The 21990-nt window shown below is 36.8% G+C and overlaps 1 pseudogene; it reads right to left on the bottom strand.

The window, feature by feature from the left end:
* Positions 1–6302, bottom strand: part of Hdac1-ps6 (Histone deacetylase 1, pseudogene 6) — a 57445-nt pseudogene extending 51143 nt beyond the window's left edge.
* Positions 6303–21990: the final 15688 nt, after the last annotated feature.

Here is a 21990-nt window from a genome sequence, read left to right as displayed (position 1 = left end):
AGCATATTAACTGAGATTCAACTGATTTAGGCTAGATGTACAGGAACGTGGCTCTATGCTAGTCCTAGTTTGGGTATTTACACGATTCACGATTTCCTTAAGACCAGTGGGATACCTGGAAAATATATATCCCAGACATAAGCAAGCCAGCTTTTCATTAAGCCCTCTCACATACCATTGGTCACTATCAATCACATGGCTAAAGGGCTTAGAAATGAGATACTTTTCCTAATATGAAGCTTTGTTGAGATTGTGATATGATGTTAACATGTATGCAGTATTGCTGTAAGGATAGGGACTAGGGACCTTATAGAGTCTGCTAGCTGTGCAAAGAGTACATTTTCTGTGGGTAAATCCAATGGGAGTTTTGACATTTTAGGTATCTGCTGATGAGAATTTCTATAGTCTTCCTATTTTTAGTAAACCAGTTGATAATCTTCAATAAATGGACATGTCAAATAATATGAAAGCAGATGCATATGTGAAAGACAGGATTGAGCAAAATGAAGCTGTCAAATAGCATCAGGCGACAGTTACTTTCCCTACCCCTGAATGTACCCAAATCCTGACTCATACATCTCTGTAATATGTCTATGTTTGCATCAGATAAATTGTTGCAAGGAACATGTATCATTAACATATTATTATTTTAGGAATCAATTTATAAAGAATAACATAATTTTTATAACATAACTTGTTTCCTAAGTGATGATGTTTTGTTTTGAGTCTATTTTGCTGATTGTTTGTTTGTTTGATAATATAACATTTTTATTAATTCTTTCATCATTTTTCTTACAATATCAACTATATTCATCCCTACTCTACTCCCAAGTAGGCCCAGATCTACATCTTCCCTATAAATCCTTTACTTTATCCTTTTTTTAAAAAAAAATGAGTCTTCAGGAAGGAGGCAGACCCAAATCAGTTCCTTTAAGTTTTGTGTTTAAACTATGTGGTTTCTGCAATAATAGGAAGGACCTTACTTTCTTTTTTCCATAGGGCAGTCTTAGGGAAGCCTAAGGGGAAGTCTCTGGGTTCTTGGAGACCTCCTGACCAAAAAATCATGATAAAGTTCCCCATCCTCAGCACTGGGGATTTGTTAGGGACTCTATGGTTTTTCAGGGGAGCATTACCATCCCAAAAGACATAACTTTAATTAATATACATATATCTGAATGCATAGGCATGTATATAGTATATATGTACATATATATCATATGAAATTATAAAGAAACATAAAATAATGTAATTCCCTCTGGCCTTTGCAAACATTCTCGGCATTATTTGTCCGTCTTTACTGTCCCTCTGTGTAGCCCTCCCTTCACACTCCATAGATAAGTCTCCTCCACCTGTTTTTCCCATTTCCCCCTTCATAGCAACTGTATTCTACTATTACATTTTATTTTAATTCTAGTCTTCATTAAGCCAGTCACTTTCATAAAAGTGAAGTTAATAAAATAGCCTACATATCCTATTAGAATGCAAAGTTCAGAAGGGGAATCTCCAAATATTTTGGGAATCATGATACAAAAGGACCTCGAAATCTCAGTGGTAACTTTTTTCATAAAATGATATCTCTTTAGGTTATTCAATATATAACGTCCTTTACAGGATTTAAGGTTTAAAGGCATACACCCCTGTCAAAGACAGATGGCATACGCTACTTATCAGCAGAGTGGTGGCCAAGGACAAAATGCACATTACAAGACTTGGAATGTTCAAACGTGTGGAGGAAACTAGCATGGGAAATGATATTCATGGGAAATGATATCAGTGATGCCCTTTATGGTTAGAGAACCAAGCACCACAGTGATGCATCTGCTCATTTGTAGTTGCTAGAGGGAATGACATAAAAGCACTACATCTATCCCACAGGAGAAAAGCATTGCAGACCAACCTGTAATGAAAGGTAATGATGTGCTAGGACTAACCACTAACAAATGCCATTCTAGCCCATAATACCACTCTCAGGGCAGCCTCATTCTACTGTTTCACCTCCAGGTGTTAATCCGAGACTAATCTATCTCCCTCTCTTTACTTGTAGCATTCATAACATAATTTTTTAAAAAAGTCTTTGAATTGGAGTCTAAGTTGATATCATGTGTCTGAAAAACAAGTATGGAATCCATACTTTTAAGTTTTAGGAAAGAATATTGACTAAGTAATAAAGACATCCTGAGAGATACAGACATTGGCCTACATTCATGCCATAGTCTGCAACTAAATTATAGCTCTTCTCCAAGCTAAGTTTTTTTTTAAATGTTCTTACTAGTAGTACCCAGATGCTTGATCCTTTTGTTTCAGTCTTCTGAGTGCTGAGGTTATAAACATGCAGCGATGGTCTCAACCAGGGAATGATTCCTCACAACACTTTCAGGTTTCATGGAACTGGGTCAAATAAAATTCGAGTTTAGCTACATGCAACGAAAAATCTCAGACAAGAGCATTGTTAAACAAGATGAAATTTGTCACTCAATGTAAGTCTGTGGAGTAGACTTCCTACCCAACTCTAGCCTGATACATTTCAGTCACCTATTTAACCACCTAACTCCTGCAGGCAGATAATATTTTGAAGTATTGACATTTTCAAAAAATAATAAATCAGAAAAGATAAAGGTATTTATAGCCAACAAATAGCACATTTAATAATAATATCTAATCTAACATCAAGAGTCCTTAGTTTTATAGTGATAATTAATTTATTATTATTTTATATATTTATATATAGTAATCGTATTATTAAATATTATTATCTTACTCATGGTAAAATAAGACTATACAGACAAATTTAAGTATGGCTCCTAATAACAGAATAGTTTTTATATACCTAATAAAAGTCATAATATTTATATTTAAAGTTAAAATTGATAATAGAGATGAAATGAAAAACTTTATATAGGTTATATGACTCAATGATTATATTAATATTATGATTATGATCAGTGACTGGAGTATGAGAAGAGTAAGACTGATTTTTAAAAAATTATCAATGCATGTAGATGACTCAGAATTCATAAAGTCATGACAAGTATAAAACAATGATTATAATACAAAACAACAATAAATAGTAGTGTAAAAATATATTAATAATAAAAGATAAACAGCTAAAAATTGGCAAAAATGTAAAAGAGAAGTAAATTTAAAAAGAAATATAAACAATTACAATAGGTGTAGATAATTGAAACCCGACACTAACCTGAAATCCTATGCCTTCCCCAAGGAGAAGCCCAAAATGTCAATGGACAGGAAATGCCTAGAGAAGTAATAAAATAATATTTTAAGAGCATGTAAAGAAAGTTGTATATTTACCATAAAAACATTAAAAATTAGGGCATAATCACAAAGAATAAAGATAGTGTTAAGCACTTATCAATTTTCAGGAAAATATAACAGATGATGAATCCTGATCCTCTTTCCAATTTACTCTTTGAGCATTGGGATGGAAAGAAGCTTAGCTGGCAGAGAATTACAATCCATTCAACTCCGTACATTGTAGCTGTCATAGGTCTAGAGAGCTATGGCCTCATAATTTTTAGTGGGATTAACTGAGTCTAAAACAAAACAAAACAAAACAAAAAAACAAAACAGTTAACCAAACAACAATCGATACATTTCAAGCACTCAGGTCTTAGAAGAGGAAATTCACCTATCAATGTGGGTTCTAACTATACTTCAGACGGCTATGACAGAAGAATATCAGTACATCAAGAATATGGCCAGTTTCAAAGACCGTATACCATCTTAAAGAGGAATCATCAATAAATAAGATTACAGTTCTAATGAAGTACATCCCAGCATCATAAAGTAGAGTAAAATGGAAATAAATATTTACAATAAAACTGAATGCAGTTAACATTCATAATCTCATAACTATCACTAAGGGACCTAGTGTTCAAGATTAAATGAAAGGTTTCGATACACAATTTGAGTAAGAATTGTTCAGAAAGCAATTTAATCACAGCATGTCAGCCAAAAGAGGAAGGTGATCATGGCTTCTGATCGATTAAGGAGGGGCTGTTTTAACATGTAGAACCCAGTAATTAAAATTATGATATGACAGTTGGCAAGTAAAAATGATGCAATAATTTAAGACATAGAGGAAAAAAAATCGATAGAATTCATTATGTAGTCACTGTTTGGTTTTTGTTTTTGTTTTTTTTTTAACAAATTAGGAACAGAATACAACTTCATTAATAACATGGATGTCTACAGTTCTCAAGGTGAAAGCTTAAAACACATCCTTTGTCTTTGAGATCTAGATAAGTCTTCTTTCAGTAACATGCCCAAGATGAGCCAAAGAAATAAAGCATGCAATGTTGGAAGAAAGAAAATTTCTCATTACTTACAGCTGTGTGGTTGTCCATATAGAAAGTAAGGAAGTACAGAGACACATTATTAAGTTAATGAAACTACATCTAGTATTCTTTGTGTACGTAGTACTCATATTATTATTACTTTTCTGTACCAGAAACAAATTCTACACTAAGCTTGCAAATAAAATATTAATAATTAAATAGAAAATTTACCTAATAAAAATGATGAAATAATACTGAAATTCTCGATAATAAATAGCAACCTTGTTAAAAGTTATGTAAATCCCAATGAATATCACGTTTTTCCTTTGATAAGATGATTCTAAGATATATATTATAGGTAGACGGCAAACCTGACTATTTTGGGTTCCAAAGTCCACATGTTAAAGGACTTTTCTTATAGTCACCTGTGTCATGTAGTTGAAAGTCAAAGCTATGATCAAAATATCATAAAATCATAAGACCACCCAACAAGAGCAATGTTCACATCAAAGCACATTCCAGAACAGAGGACCTCTACTAATCACAACATATACACAGATTAACACATATGCACATTTAGGAAACAAGAATTCATATTTAATTTATCCTTCAAATCCTGTGTAGGAAAAAAAAGCCAACATGGAAATGCTCTATATTATGACATACATAAATAGTCAAAACCAAAATGATACCACAGTTTATTCAGTGGATTAATAAAACTCCATAGTTTGAAAGTAAAATCTTATAAAATTATTGTCTGATAGCTTTGTGTATGGAACTACAAGATAATACTCCTCTCTGACATTTTTTGAGGAAGATCCAGGAAACTAACTCAGTTATACTTAGAAATAACTATTACAAATATATTTTCAATAAAAGGGTAAAAGCAAAATAAAATATAAAAAAGATTTTCATACAATACAAGTGGTTTCATACAAAATATTTTATACAATATTTTCTCCAACTCTTCCCACAGTGCCTATCTTTGTAGAAAAATATTTAAATAAAGTTTCAAAATATCAAGCACTAAAAATAAAATAATTATTAAGAAATTGCCTGTAATGAATATACAAGTTTCTAATAATAAGAAAAATTATAATAGCATATATATTATCTTCTATAATTTGCACTGAATTTAAATTTTCTCTAATTTTGAAAGTAAACTAAAAGCAAATGGCATTCCTAAAAGGCAGAATCAATAAAATAGAAGACTTGAAGAATTCCACCAAAGACACTAAGATATTGGTGTTAAATAGTTTATGAAAATCAAGAAGAAAGTTTTAGACTTCCATTAATAATGAATTGAAAAAGAAGTATAATTTTAAAATATAATCTTTAAGATGAAATATTGAAATTTTAATTTATAAAAGAGATTCTTACTGGATTTTTTTAAATTTCCATTTCAAATATTATCCCCTTTCCCGGTTTCCCACCCATAAACCCCCATCCCATCCCCTCCCCCTCTCCTTCTATGAGGGTGTTCACCCCATCCCAACCTTTCCTGCCTCCCTGCCCTGACATTCCCCTACACTGGGGCATCTTGGCAGGACCAAGGGCTTCTCCTCCCACTGATGCCCAACAAGGCTGTCCTCTGCTACGTAAAAGAGATTCTTAAGGTTTCTGCTCGGATATACATAGATTTCCTAGGAATGATGATGCATTTGGCAAACCTGTATACAAAGACACTTAAATATCTTTTTGTTTTAAACTCTGTGTCATTTTTTACAGAGTAAGACATCCTACAGTCCCGTCCCATAAGCATGGAACTATAAATCATGCATTTTAAAGGAAGAATAAAATATAATTTTAAATGATACATGTTTACCATATAAATTTATCATATTTATCATATCAATACAGATTAGTGTAAGAAGATCTACTCTCACCTTCCACACTGTGTTCAGAAAAATCAATGTAGATGAAGAGCTCCATAAAGTGCCTGCAGATTGGCCGCTCAACAGGGGGAGATGATGGAAGGTTTTTACACTCAGCAAATGGCAACGCCATTTTGTAAAAACGTTCAGTGCAATCTTTTCTTTTGTTTCTTCCCTTGGGCTACAGTGTTTTCAAAACAAAGACATGACTGGGCATTTTTGGTATTATGTTTTGTTGTTTTGATTTTGTTACTTGTTTTTATACTCTGTGTACTAACTTTTAAAGGGAGATAAAATGATAAAGACTATACACTTAGAGAAAGAAACTGTGTACAAACATTGTAGGTAAAATATAGGTTTATTACTTGATCAGGCAGAGTGAAGAGTTAGGTAATCTAAGGTAAATTTTTGAAAAACTTGATTGAAGATCTTTAAAACATTCTCTGCAATCTTACAGCAGGTATCTTGAGATTCTGTCCAAGAGAATGATCAGCAATTTGGACAAATATTTTTGTCAAGTATGGTTGGTCATCATGGTGTCACTGAAAGTTTTGGCACCTAGAAACTCAGTGTATAATGTGTGCAGTCTTGTTTTGGTTTTTGTTTCCTTGATTTTTTTTTTTGAGACAGGTTTCTCTGTGTATCTCTGGCTGTCCTGAAAGTCATACTGTAGACCATGTTGGCCTGTAACTCACAAAGTTCTGCCTGCCTCTGCCTCTGCCTCTGCCTCTGCCTCTGCCTCTGCCTCTGCCTCTGCCTCTGCCTCTGCCTCTGCCTCTGCCTCTGCCTCTGCCTCTGCCTCTGCCTCTGCCTCTGCCTCTGCCTCTGCCTCTGCCTCTGCCTCTGCCTCTGCCTCTGCCTCTGCCTCTGCCTCTGCCTCTGCCTCTGCCTCTGCGATTAAAGATGTGCAACACCCTCACTCAATTAGCAGACTTAAATAAATTTGACCAGGAGCTTTTAATGATGCAGATAAATAATGGGGATACTGTATGTCTTAGTTTTCCTAATTAAATAGAGAAAATACTGTTGACTATATGAACAATAATCAGAGAAGTGATACATATGTTAATAAAAGCACATATCTTAGGGGTGATACAGTACATATTTTAAAAGTCCTTTGTCATCTCTTGTTACCAAACATTTCCTAAGTATCCATCTTATAATTGTAAATTATACTTTTAAAAATATATTCTTCAGTTTAATTTTCATCCATGGTAACCTCTGTCTCACTGTAAAATACTTTGACTTGACAAGTATTTTTGGATACATTGCTCTATACAAAATGTTTTAGGAAAAACAACCTAACAAGAACCCTCTAGACAATGTGTTTACAGGCTAATTAGCACAAAGCCACCAAGGCAAAAAAGTCATTTTAAGAACATACAGTGCCATGTGTGGATTACTGGGCTGTGTGCCTCCTTTATTTCTGCTGTAACACATTTCAGTTTATTTTCTGCACAGTTGCCAGAATGCTTGATCTGGAGCAAATTTCCTCATGGCTCTTGCTTTCTAAACCTATCCCCTGTGCCTGCAGCACCAATTCTTAACCATGACTGCACATTAGAATCATGCGGGTGAGCTTTTAAAGAGCTCTGCTACCCTGACCTTCCTCTGCACCCTGCTCCCCAGGTTTCCTGACTAAATGAGACTTGGGTGGTGACAAAGCATCTATATTTCAGAGCTTCCAGAACCAGGTGCCTCAGAATCACATAAAATGATTTGGCTACCTTTCCGGTTTCATTTTCTAGTGAATGCCTGTATTTTAGGCCATTCATTGAATACATTCTGTTCATTACTCTGGTTAGAATTTCCCTTATCCCTGGCACATACCTCTTCCTCTTGTTTTGCTGGTCATATTTTTGTGTGTGCATGTATATATGCACATACTTGTTATATGTGTGTTCTTACATGTATGTGTAAGTATACATTCACATGTGTGGATGTGAAGGTCAGAAGTCTGTGCCTGTTGTCTTCCTCACTCTTTTACTGCCACATTCCTCCTTATCCTCTGAGACAGAATCTCTCACTGGACTGGGAATTAACTGTTTGTGTAGGAGAGCTTGCCAGCTGGCCATCCATCCTTCTCTGGAGCTCTGCCGATGCCCATCCCCACTTTACCCCAGTGCCAGGGTTACAGATATGCATGACCATACTCAAACTTTTTAGAGACTTCCTGCAGATCAAACGTCACGTTGTTATCCTCAAGCATCAGGAACATTGCCAGCTGAGCCACCTCCCAGCCCTAGGTTATTTGTAGTTTAATGTTCCAATCAGTCGTTCACAAGGGAGGTCTCCCTTTCTTCTATATGGGACAGCCAGCTGCCCCTGTTGTTCTCAGTAGATGCCAAAGCACATCTAGATGTGGAGAAGTTAGGTCTTGCAGCAAGGCAAGCCATTACAAAGAAGTTGGATACCAAGGGTTTCGGTGTTCCAGTACATGGGTATCCACCTAACAGAACCCTTATTACAATAGCTGGTCAAGTCCTCTTACCCCTCTTTCTTCCATTATAGATTGGGAGTTCCTTAAAGGGAAGTTTTGTTTTGCAGACTGTGTATATGATTCTATTTCTAAATACTTACTTTAATGTAAAATTTCTAGGCATTCATATAATAGTTTTAAAATAAGTATAAGAAAACCATCGTGCTAAATTTATGCCACAAGACAAGATGCAGTAAGAATTCAATGGAGAGAAAGAAGACTGGTGCAGTTTTCATTGCCTCTGAACTCATTATGAACCGCGAGGTTCACAAAGACCAATAGCTGCTCACTAATTGTGTGAAGCTGGAAAGGAGTGGTTGATCTTCCTAAGACCAATCTTCCCCACTGGTTCAGAGGGTATGCACCATGATTTTACAGGGTGTCTATAGAAGTGGTTCTCACCCTTCCTAATGCTTCGATTCCTTAATACAGTTCCTCATGTTGTGGTGTCCCCAACCGTAGTGTATTTTTGCTGCTACTTCATAACTGTCATTTTGCTACTGTTATGAATTGTAATGCAGCTATCTAATATATATATGATCTTATGTGACCCCTGTGAAAAGGTTGTTTGGTCCCTGGCTGCGGAGAATGTCTAGATAGGTCTAGAGCATTTGTAATGGACACAGAAGAGATTGGTGTATGTTGGTCTCATCTTCCTCCTCCTTCATGACTCTCACTATTTTGTTTGATAGTTTCTCAGCAAGTGACATATACATTAGAGATATTAGGCATTATCATGGTCACTCACAATCTTCCACTGCATAGAAAGGTGCTGGCTGTACAGCATATGGTCTATAAATGGTTTTATAAATAAAACACAATTATACGAATTATATAGCATAAAGTTTGGGTAACATTTGTACATATGGAAATAAAACAGTATGATAAAGCCCCGTGATACAGACAGTGTGGGCATAGGAAATGTAAAAGTAGCATGGAGGGGAAATGACCATTAAACAAAGTAAATAATGATGTAGTTGATTCAAGTAAAAGAGTTAATGGAAGAAAGGCTAAGTCCTAAACTTGAAGGGATGGACATTTAGAGTTGGACACTGTGCCATCTCTGTACTGGAGTTACATTGAACATAAGTACAACATGTATATCACCTAGAGCTTCAGCGTTGTCCTCATGTTTATATAGAGTGAAACTAAGATAAAATAGATGCTGAGTGCTAACAATACTCAAACGAACTGTCATTATTAATGACCGATGTGATATAATCTCTAAACCTAGTTATGTCAAACAGTTGATATTAGAGAAAACTAATATTCCACGACATATTAGGAATGTGCGATAGGGAAGGACCTAGAGATCATGAAAGTGTAGGTGAGGTCACTTACTTAGAATGCAAAGAGTATCAATGTAAGGCCCATAGTTCATCTTTCAAGAGAATAAACTACTAGGTGTTTAGAGCCAAAGAAATGTCTTGGTGTATTTTTTTGAAGTTTTTGTTTTTTTAAGAATAATATCATAGAGAAATGTTGAGTCCTTTTCCAAGAAAGTCACTTTTGAAATATCATTTCCTTCATCATTTCTAATTGTATATTTTCAATTAGAATACAGGACTCTGCCATCATTATTCATAATTTTCAAATCTAAAATCACAGCTGGGATTGAGAGAGAAAACTCAGTCAGTGGAGTGACTGCTGAGCATGCATGAGGACTGTCCTAAATTCAGACTCTCAGAACCACAAAAATGTCAGACTGGATGCCAAGGGTCCATAACCCCAGGTTTCGGGCATTGGAGACAGGCAGCTCTCTGGCTAGCAAGTCTAGACGAATTAATAAGTAATTGAACATGTCTCAAACTGGAAGGAAGGAAACAATCAAAAAGACATGTAACACTGAAGTCTGACCTACATACATACCCCTGCACATATACACATATGCCTACCAACATGAATATACCTGCATACACAAGTATACACACTCAACAGGGATAAACAAACACATGCAGACAGAAAGATGGACACACACACACACACACACACACACACACACACACACACACAAAGCCCACATAGGTTTTTTTTGTCCTATTCAAATTGACTAAGGTTAATTATAATGTCCATAATATTTACCTCTTATTAAATGGTTAGCTACATACACAATTTTTAAGTACTTTACAGATAATTCTTGGTAACTTCCATTTTCTATAAATTGTCTAAATGGCAAGACTGGTGTTTTAATATGAAATAATTTCAACCTATCGACAATTTATTATTTCATTTTTTTCCATCTGTGTCTTTGATCTGAATAAGCTGGTATGAGTTCTATCTTTTACAAATTAATCTTCAATTAACAGCTGCTCCTGGGAATGTGGGTGCTGATCATTTTAATCACAAACCATGAAATGAATTATTTCATTTGGTACTCAAATATGATAAAATTTCATGGACTCTCAGACACAAAGGTTTAAGATTCAAGCTATCCTAAAACAACTTTTAAGTTAAATCAGATGAAGATATCATTTCTGTGCATATTTTCATGTCAGCCCTGAAAATAAAATGCCTAGACCTTTCTTAGGAGAATAGAAATTCTCTCCTATTATTTTCATTTCCCCCCCAAAGACTGTATCCTTTGAAACACGCTACAATTATGTATAATATTGGAATACTTATAAAAACAGTACAAAGGGCAATGGAAATTTTCAAACTTAATAAACTGAGCATCTCAGATTGATCCTGAAACCTCCTATTTTAAAAAGGGAAGAGGGAGGAAGTAGAACCCCTCTGATGTGTTCTGTGGAACATTGTCTTAGTCTGAAAGCTGGCTTTGACAATCATAGTGACTCCTGCTTAAATGTCAGGAGGCTGCCAATCTCCCCACAGTAGTACCTATCAAGTGGCGGATAGATGTTAAACAAAGCTACTCACTGTGACTTCCTGTTGGTATGCATCATAAATGCCTTTCTTCCTAAAACAATAGACAAAGAGAACCTGGCTGCCTTCTTTGCAATTCATGTCCTAATCACAGCTCCTTGAGGATTTCAGGTCTCAAACTGTTAAAAAATAAAAATAAAAATAAAAAAAAAACGCAAAAAAAAATCACAGGTTAAGCCAAAAGTATTTGGCTTTCATACATGCAGGTCACTGGTGAAAAGGTAAAGAAAAAAATTTTTTTTCAATAGACAGAAAAATAATAAGTAAATGAGTGAAGGGCTCATTTGAAATGTGTTTGAGAATTAGGATTAAACTGATTCTCACTAACGATTTTAATTAAGCCTTGAATCCTCTAGGTATATTCATTATTGTTAAGTGGAGAAATAGATGCCTATAGACAGAAACTTCTATTGTAAATACTATGACCACAGGATGCAGGAGCGATTTGCAGGAACCCTGCCTCTTCTACCTACCCTCCACTCACAGATGGACTTCTCAGGGCTTCTCTTTGAAGGCAATGCCCCAGGAGATCCAAGGAATCATTTCTCTCAGACTCAACCAGAGAAGGTAATATTCTATAACATTTTTACTTTTTTCCAAGGGTAAAGGAAAGATGGATTTTTCCAGGCATAATGAGGAAGCCATCAGGAAGAAGGAAAAAGGAAATGGAGAGGAAAGGAGTACTCGTGACCTCGGGAGCCATGTTAAGTTAGAAGCATGATATGCCAGTTTCTTCTCACCATCGTCAAGGGACTTTCTTAAATTTGTAATCGGACAACTCTCATTCCCCTCCCCCACTTCCCAACAGACAGTATGAGGGTCAACAAAGTTGCCAAGAATGCAAATTTTCTTGGGTAGCTGCTTTTGCGCAGAAGAAGAAAACCACCAGACATTCTTACCATAATAGGTATTTATCATTTTTAAACTTTTTACATCTCAAAAATGTTTGACTTCGAGCTCACCTCCAACTAGAAAGGGCTGAACTAGTTACACATAATACGTGGACACACTTCTGTTTGCTCTGGTGTATGCAACCAATTAGTAGACGGTTTACATTGCTAATAGTGAAAAATAGCAATAAGGTAGAGTTTAAAGTGAATCCTGTGGGAGCAAGTTTATAAAATTCTCTATTAGGTAGAATACTGATTGGAAAAATTCCACTTAATATTTTTTTTGTGATAAGACATCTGTCCCGTATTCCAGATCCAGTAAAACAGGACTAAAAGCAAAGAGTTGAATGGAAGGTTTAAAGTAACTGGTCCACATTGTTGAAGTGTACCTATCTAATAGTAACCAAACTTATTTCCCCAAAGCTATTGTTTGCCTGAAATACTCAGACTATCTCATTGCCAGTTGACTCAGCCTGAAATAACAAGATGGCCAGCTGCAAACTACAGACGGTTCCCTCTCCTGCCGTTGCTGCTGAATTCTCCCTGGATCATATGCTTTCATTCCAGCCACTAACTCCTTAGGCCCAAGCTCTCCCTTTAGCTCCAGCTTCTCCCTTGTGAGTATTAGAGACAGCTTCATACAGTTACCAACGCCTTCCTAGTTGCCCAACCAACCTTCAGCCTAGTTATAAACCAAGTCTTCAGGGGGCACACAAGTCTTCCTCTGAGGGGAAGGGCCCAAGTCTAGGTCTGAAGATTGTCAGCATTAGGAGAAATACATAAAACAAAAATGGGAAGTTTGATTTTTTTTTCAGTTGAGGCCCAAACTGGGAAAGACATTCTCAGTACACTTGACATTTCACTGTGTCCAGAGAGACCAGAGTGAGAGCGAGGAAATGTGTACATAAGCACTTGGCTGTGGACGGAAGTTACAGAAACTGGTGCAGTAAACCTTCCTCCTGGCAAGGGGCAGGACATTTAGGGACAGGCATGAAACCTATGAAAATAATCTGTTATGGCTATTCCTAATTCTCAGTATTCTTGTTTGATATATTCCCAAAGCAAAAAGATAGTAGAGAAGAAAGTGCGGCCGAGAAGAGGAGAACTCCCATCAATTAATTCCCTTTACTCACTTTCGAGACAAGCTGGGAACAAACATCTGGACGTTTTTTTGGCCATAATTCTCATAGGCCAACTTCCCATTCAAAGGACAAGAACCACAGGGTCCACAGAAGTGGTCTTACTCTTTTCTCATTCAGTGGCTTGTCTGGGAGAAGACTGAAGTTTCATTGACTCTACCCCTCACCCCCTTCTTATCCTATGGCCTTGGGGAAGGAGGCGCTATTAAATTTGCATATATCCTCCCTCCATTTTTAAAAAAAAAAACCAATGCAAACAGGGTCACTTGAGCAATGCATTTAATAAAGGTATTACGATTTGAAGGCAGAGATCCAGAGTGAACGACGACCTGGATGAACACTCCTTCAGAGGCTCACGTGCTTCCATATAGCTCATTCATCTCAAGAGGAGACATCCAAAGTCAAGATGTAATGGTGAACTTTTACCATGAATTTAGTTACTTACAGTCTCAAATGAGTTCAGTTCCCTTTAGGGAGAAACAGTTCTGAGTATTCCATATATTAGTAGTGAATGATATAAAAACAAGGCAAACTGTACCTGAGGAAGTAGATTGTTTACCTTTGAGAACTCTTATAAAAGTCTCCATAGAAAGATCTGGGTTTCTTCAGGGACTACATGTACATACACATACACATACACATACACATACACATACACAAACATATACACATACATAAACATATATGTACACACACACATACACACACACAGTCAATTAACTTTACATTGCTATATTCCTTATAAGAAAGAGCAATATGGAAAGTGGAAAAGCATGAGTATATTACATAAAATTTTAGCCTAATTTGTCTGAAAATACCTATAGAATTGGAAACATAACTATGACTTGGAGAGAAATGAGCTCATGGGGAACTTGACACTCTCTACTTCATTCTAAAACAAATGCAAGTCTGACTCTCAAACTAATGTTGGAGAAAGCTATCTCCTGGAGCAATAGTTTGCTCCAGGCCAAGAATGAATCCCATCTACCTATCAAAATACCCCCAATTAACACCATATATATTTAAATTTTCTTTAATGAATGTTTCTACTGGTGCTCTGAGTGACCTCAGTCGCATATGGAATCATGTCCTGTTTACATGATTCAATGGTCCATAGAGCTCATGGTTCCAGAGCATCAATCTATGTGCCTTCAAGACCTTCATTGACTGTGAGCTGCCATTTATGTAATTTTCTGCCACTCTGCACATAAGGAATAAGTGACCCATTTGGGAGAGAATCTGAAGAGATTTTAAAATGTAAAAACTAATTTAAGTAGGTAGAAAACAAGAAATTAAAGTTGGCTATATCCCGGGTGATTTAAAATGGTGATAAGCATTTTTTTCTTCTTTTTTTTTCTATTGGATATTTTCTTTATTTACATTTCAAATGTTATCCCTTTTCCAGGCTTCCCCTCTAGAATCCCCTATCTTATCCTCCCTCCCCCTACTTCTATTAGGGTGCTCCCCTACTCACCCACCTACTCCCTCCTGCCTCCCCACCCTGGCATTCCCCTACACTGGAGAAACAAGCCGTCACAGGTCCAAGGGCCTCTCCTCCCAATGATACCAGATAAGGTCACCCTCTGCTGCATATGTAGCTGGAGCCATGGGTCTCTCCATGTGTACTCTTTGGTTGGTGGTTTAGTTCCTGGGAGCTCGGGGGTGTCTGAATAATTGATATTCTTATTCTTCCTATGAGGTTGCAAACCCCTTCAGCTACTTCAGTCCTTTCTCTAACTCCTCCACTGGAGTAATAAGTATTTAAAGCTAAACCAGAAGAAGGGGAAAAAAACCTGATTCAGTTAGGAAAGAGAAAGTCATTTTGCACTTTTACTTGTTGAGTGTATGAAACTTGGAAAGGTATCAGGTTGGAAATCTTTCTATGTGCCCAGAATTCAACTCCGAGGAAATCAACATTGATCATTTTTAGCATAGTGAGAAAAGTGAAGTTTGCAGAAGCCATTAAAACTGACAAATAAATGATAGAGTAAGAAACAGAAGCCAGAGATTGATTGAATATTTTATAATGTGGATGAAAGAGATGCCCAGAAAAAGAAACTTATGAGAGATTTCACTACCAACATTCCTTAGCTATGGAAATTATACACACATGCACTTACATGATTGTTTTCAGTACCACATACATGCTGCTCTATTTCTACTCACCCTACCCTGCTTGCTTATCTCTCATAGCACTTCTTACCATCATTATTTTCACTGTGGAAATGGTGTGCCTCTTCTCATGATGATGGGAACTTTATCATTCCCACTACATGGTTGCTTCTGGAACACAGCTTGACACATTCAGGGTTTTGAATAGAACAGGGTTAAGATCTCTGAATCATCTGACTAAGACAGGTGCAGATACTCACAGCCAACCATTGGACTGAGCCCGGGGACCCCAATGCAAGAGTTAGAAGAAGGGATGTAGGACCTGAAGGGGATTGCAACTCCATAGGAAAAACAATATTATCAACTAACTGCACCCCTCAGCTCCCAGGGACTAAGACACCAACCAGGGTATACATGGGACAGTCCATGCTCCCACTACACATGTAGCAGACAACTGCTTCAAGCAGCATCAGTGGGAGGAGTGGTGCTTGGTCCTGTGGAGGCTTGGTGCCCCAGAAAAAGGAGATACTAGAGAGGTGACGTGGGAGTGGGTAAGTGGATAGGGGAGCACCCTCTTAGAGGCAAAAGGGAGGAGGATGGAATGGAAGATTTGCGAAGGGGGAAACCAGAAAGGGGGATAACATTTGAAATGTAAGCAAATAACATGGTTAATAATAATAATAATAATAATAATAATAATAAGGATCATTGAATCAAATTGGCAAGATAAAAGCACACATAGTATGGAGACATCTTTTGGCAATCCCAAGCACCCCAAACCTGGAAATGTTTTTACTTTTTCATAAATGATATACTCCAGATCACTCAGGATTGTGGGTATTTAAAGAATTTGCAAATACACTGTTGAAAAATGTACCTATGGTGTGACATAATTAAGACAATGAGGGGTTTATAGGCTGCAAGATAAAAGACATGAAGGACCAGAAAACACAAGGAGCAAAGGTAGCATTTTGAAAGTAAGAAGATGTGAGAAAAGAGACATCTTGGAAATCATAGCAAGGGATAGAAAGTTGAATTCATGACACTTGTTTACTTTCTCTCCAGTGATTTGTTATATCTCTGCTTCTTCTCAATGAAATATGTCTAATTCTCACATAGGGATCAATGAAATTTAGCTGTTTTATGCTTATATGTAGCTTGGGGTTCATCCATTATCATTTTCTTCCGGCTGTACCCACACTGTCAGGTTGTTGAAATTCAAAACTATCCTCATGTTTGATTCCAGATGACGCACTCTGAGGCTTCTTTCTTAGTCACCTTTTAGGACTTTTCATGCATTTATAACTATTTATGAAATTATAATGCTCTCCATATATCTATCTATCTCTCTATTGACCTATCTGTCTTTCTATCTACATCATCATCATCATCATCATCATCATCATCATCATCATCATCATCATCATCTATCTAGTGGGCTTTTATACTGTTGCAGATATATGTGTGCACACAAAGGAGTTTGTACTCACTCATACAGACCCATGTAGTCTCAAGCAGTTGACATTGGGATGTCTTCTCTAATCATTTCTCCGACTTATGTTTTGAGTCAGGTATCTCACTGATCTGGGATTTTTATCATTTCTGAAGGTTACTTGGCCACAGAACCTCTGGGATGTCCCGGTCTCTATTCTCCAGTGCTGACAGTAAAGATACAAGCTCCTGTTCTTGCTTTACTATGTGGGCATGGGATGCTGAACTCAGATACTCATGCTTGCAAGGCAAACACTATGCCCGGGGCCATCATTACTGGTTTGTTTTGTTGGCTTTAAGGTTTTATTCAATTAATGTAAATGATACTTTTTGTTTTTATTTTACTAAACATAGATTTTTTTCATAAAATATATTCTGATTACAGTTTCTCCTACACCAAATCTTCCCAGACTTTCTAACCAACCCAAATTCACACCCTTTCTTACTTGTTCTCTCTCTCTCTCTCTCTCTCTCTCTCTCTCTCTCTCCCTCCCTCCCTCCCTCCCTCCCCCTCCTCCCTCATTAGAAAACAAAAAGGCGTCAAAAAGGAAAAGACACAAACCAATTATAATAATGTTAAATAAAAACAAACTTCAATAGGATACAACCATCAAATGAACAAAGGAAAAAAGAGCCAAAGAAAAAGCAGAAGAAACACATATTGACAGAGAGACACACACTTTGCACACACAGAAATCCCTCTAAGACAAAGAATCTGGGAAAAAAATATATATATATATCAAAAGACCTTTTAGGAAAAAAATGTCCAGACAAAGCATTCTGAGATAAACAAAACAAAAACAAATTTAAAAAAACTTCAAAAGTACTATTGAGTTCCTTATGTGTTGGCCATCAGCTATTGGGCGTGATGCTTCCCTTTAAATATCTATTATATACCCAGGGAAACTCCATTGGAGAAAACTAATGTTTTCCTTGCAAGCCCTTACCAATTGGACTCAGCTTCCACGGTGGGGATGGGCCTTATATCCATTTCCCCTGTAAGCACTGGGACCCCATCTGGCTTAGACCTATGCAGGCCCTGTGCATTCTGCCACAGTCGTTGTGAGGTCCTATGTGCATCAGTCCAGGTTAGTTGAGACTGCTGGTCTTCCTATGGTTTGCTGTCCTCAGCTTCTTCCAGCCTTTCCCTAATTTAACCACAGAGTTCCCTAAACTTCAGCCCATTGGTTGGGTGTTAAGTATCTGCTTCTGTCTCAGTCAGCTGCTTGTTGGGCCTCTCATAGGACAGCCATGCTAGGCTCCTGTCTATAAGCACACCAGTGTCAGGCTTTCCCAGTGACAAACCCAACTTGGGTTCGATCTCCCATAGCTTTTCTCTTCCTCTTGTGCCACTGTATCTTGCAGGCAGACCATCATTATATATTAAACAGTATTAGAACTGGGTTGGTGTTTACCTGTCTCTTCTGGTAGTCTGCAGAGTACCTCCCAGTACCACTGAACACTAGTCAGTAAGAAAGAAAACTCTAAGTAGACACAGCCTTGACTTCTTCACTATAATGAGTAATAGAGGTATTTTCTCCAGCAATACTTATCAGATTGTGGCTTTGACAACAGCCTTTGTGTGTTGTTTTAACTTAAAACTATATTAACATCCCTAATGTATCTCTGGATTAAAGATTTTTCCTTCACTGTGTATTGAGTGTTCACTGTGCTGGTACCTGGGGTACAATTCTGAGGGAGGGATGTTCTATCCTTTTCCTAGACTCTCCTCTCTACACATACATTTAATGTATACTACATGATTTTCAATAAGTCCTTACCTCTGTAGATGCTGATTTCTCTCTAGGAAATATTAGCTACAAATCTAGGATATATACACTAACTTCCAAATTAAAAAAGACTCATAAATGCTATCCTTTTTATAACACATGGATGTCTACAACCATGATGTTTCTTCTCTTTTCCAGGTCCGTTCTCATAGTATTTATCAGAGCATACACTAGGTAGACTGGAATTGGTACTGGGCAAAGTGGTTGTATTTTGAAGATAGGTTAAAGAAAAGATAGTGGGGAGGTCTGGTGGGATGAGGTTGTTGGGGTTGGGACATCCTCTTGGAGACAGGAGAAAAGGTATGGGATGAGGAACAGTAAAAGGGTGGATCAGGATGAGGGGCTAATGACTGGACTGTAAAAAAAGATTAAAGAATAAAAGAAAAAGAAAAAAGGAAAAGATATGATTCCAAGTCCAGATTTTGGATGAAACCTCACTAAACCTGAATTTTCAAGTGACTATATACAGTTCTTCATCACGTCCTTTCATTTCATGTCTAGATCTAATGATCAAATACTTTCTCTTTTTCTTTTTCTAATTAATTGGTTATTTTATTTATTTACATTTCAAATGTAAATGTCTTCCTAGTCTCTTCTGTAAACCCTCCTGCCCCTTTCCCCCTCCCCTTTGCCACTATGAGGGTGCTTCCCCACCCACCTACCCACTCCTGCCTCACCTCTCTAGTATCCCCCTATGCTGGAGCAATAAGTCTCTATGAACCCCATGTGATCATGATCCATTTTAAGAATTATTAAGATGTCTAATTATTTCATCATGCACTATATTCATTTTGCCTTCTCAACCTGAGATTTTTGGCCAATATCTCCTATCGCCAGCACAAACTTTAATGAACACCTCAGCACTGTCTATAAGGACAAAGGCTATAATTAATCTTTAGAAACCTTTTCAATCCATCACTTTCCTTTTGGTGGTGCCACAAGGCAGTGCCTTATGCACTTCCTAGACAAGTGATTTACAAGTTATAATATTGCTATTTCCATTTAATTTGTTAATATCACCCAAGACCCAATTGCTTCAGATTGTCTTACTGCATACAGTTATAAGCTTTCTACATAGTTACTGCTTTTTTGAGTCATTATCATAATAATTTCCACCTTTTAGGACTCATGTCCTTTAATTATGACAGTTCTCTTTTTGTAATCACTTGTTTTTATTTATGTATTTATTTATGTCCGTGAGCATTAATGAGTATACGTGAATCACCTCCACTCAAGAGTCCACAAAGGGCAGAAAAGGATATTGAATCCCTGTAAACTGAAGTAAAAAGTGATTAAGCTTCTAAGTAGGTGATCAGAATGCAAGTCATCTTCAACAGGTGTTGTAAGCACTCACAACCACTGGGCCATCGCAGTAGCCCTGTCAACTTTTAAATTCTGTTTAGCCACTGTAGGAGCTGAGTTTGCAAACCAGTGCTTCTTAAATTCCAATTTTCACCTATAGCTATTGTTGCCAAATACAAATTCCATTTTATTAGATCTATGTTGGGGTCTGGGAATGTTTTCCTAAAATGCTTTGGTGCAGAGCCAAAGTTCTTGTGCCTACTCTGCGTGTCTTGAGGTCAGCCTTCAGTGCAGAAAGGAAGAAGGTGAGAGGGATGGAAGCAAATGTCCTCTTATGTACATTTGCTCATAGTTGGGTTAAGGGTTTTGATTTTTCAGTCTGTCTTCTAATCAGAGAGGCTCTATTTAAGCAAGTGATTGAAATGAAAATAATCCACTTGACTATCATAATCAGTTTTGAGTAGGCTTGTTGTTTTTGTAGGTTATACTGAGGCTTTAAAAATAAAGCACACAAGATCAGAGTACTTTAAAACACACACACATAAAATAGCTCTGATTTTCAGACCCGGAGGTGTAAACATAATGGGAAATGAAAATATTGTCAGAAATCTAACTATGTGTATGGCTCGCTTTGGTTCTTAGTCAATGACTGCTGTTGATATATCCATTGTTCTTTTACCATTATATTATGAAATATATTGAGGAGCAAGTACTCCAAAGATTATAACTGGTTATATAATTACTATAATTATCCACACATTCATAGATGACAAAATAAACGTGAACGTATATGTGTTCCCACCAACATTCAGAGTTACCCAATACCTATAATGCTTCTGTGGTACAAGTACAGTTTACAATGAGGGTTGGTGATAAAAACTGAAACCCATAGGAATCAAAGAATAAAGACGTGTAAGTCACGGGAAATTTAAATGCTCATTATTATTTTCTAACAAATATTGATTGCCAATACTTTTAAAGAACACACTGAAATTGAGAAGTAGATCTATTAAGCTCCAATCATATCTGTGATTAAATATTCTAGAGAAGTCATTTGCTAAGGATGTGCTATATTTTAAATAGCTGCATCTAGATACTACGTCAGAATGCAGTGTACAACTGTTACTTTGATATCATTTCAGACTTCCGTGAAATCTGTGAGGTGAACACTTCTGCCTCAACTGAGGGAGGTTAAAGTCTAGTGAAGACACAGGATTTGTCCACAACAACTTGTATTAGAGCAAGAGTCTCACCCTTACAATCCCCTCAAAGTACCTATCTGCCAACACCAATTCATTTCTAAAAATTTACCATTCTAAAATCTAGTCATAAGATTATATTTAACCTGCTATACCCATTTTACAGGCTGATTACAAAGTGACTTAAACTGTAGTGGAAGGAAATCATGCCTGTGAGAAAGTAGATTTTTTTTCCCTATCAGGGAGAAGATAGCTATGCATATACATTGTAATTATACAAATCAGCCCTTCTGTTGTACATGCAGTGACTGAACTTTACCATCCTCAGTATTTAGTCCTTTATTACAATACTTAACTATGAAGCCAATTACAAAACAAACACTTGGTACAAATGAGAACAGACGCATTTTGTTTCCAGGGGTAGGGCTATTTACCTGCTTACAAATTACTCTCTGAGAAACAGCATGTGTCATTGTAATTTTGATTGTCGTCAGCACCATACTTGTAGCATTTTTGTCTCTCAGAAGGATTCTGCA

Source organism: Rattus norvegicus, chromosome 7 (genome assembly GCF_021556685.1).
Source record: "Rattus norvegicus strain SHRSP/BbbUtx chromosome 7, alternate assembly SHRSP_T2T, whole genome shotgun sequence".
In the NCBI taxonomy this organism is placed as follows: Eukaryota; Metazoa; Chordata; class Mammalia; order Rodentia; family Muridae; genus Rattus; species Rattus norvegicus.
This window is presented reverse-complemented; position numbering and strand designations above follow the sequence as displayed.